Source organism: Mandrillus leucophaeus, unplaced genomic scaffold, assembly GCF_000951045.1.
Source record: "Mandrillus leucophaeus isolate KB7577 unplaced genomic scaffold, Mleu.le_1.0 Scaffold2071, whole genome shotgun sequence".
Classification (NCBI taxonomy): Eukaryota; Metazoa; Chordata; class Mammalia; order Primates; family Cercopithecidae; genus Mandrillus; species Mandrillus leucophaeus.
In genome coordinates, this window is record NW_012102112.1 from 31,683 (window position 1) to 32,357 (window position 675).

Sequence of the window (675 nt, forward strand, 5' to 3'; positions counted from 1 at the left end):
GGAAGTGAATCTGGGAGTACTGTGTGAGGTGGTCTCGGTGGTTCTGATCGAAGAAGTGTAGCTGGGTGTATTGTGGGAGCTGGTCTCGATGGTGGTGATTGAAGAAGTGAAGCTGGGAGTACTGGCTGAAGTGGTCTCAGTGGTAGTGATCAAAGAAGTGAAGCTGGGAGTACTATGTGAAGGGGTCTCAGTGGTGGTGATTGAAGAAGTGAAACTGGGAGTACTGCCGGATGTGGTCTCGATGGTGGTGATCAAAGAAGTGAAGTTTGGAATGTTGTGGGATGTGGTCTCAGTGATGGTGATCGAATAATTGAAGCGGGGACTGCTGTGGGAGGTGATCTCGGTTGTGGTGATTGAAGAAGTGAAGCTGGGAGTACTGGATGAGGTGGTCTCTGTGGTGATGATCAAAGAAGTGAAGCTCGGAGTACTATGTGAGGGGGTCTCAGTGGTGGTGATTAAAGAAGTGAAACTGGGAGTACTGTGGGATGTGGTCTCTGTGGTGGTGATTGAAGTAGTGAAGCTGGGAGTACTGTGTGGGGTGGTCTCCGTGGTGGTGATTGAGGAAGTGAAGCTGGGAGTATTGTGGGATGTGGTCTCCGTGGTGGTGGTTGAAGAAGTGAAGTTGGGAGTACTGTGTGAGTGGGTCTCAGAGGTGGTTATGGAAGAAGTGAAGCT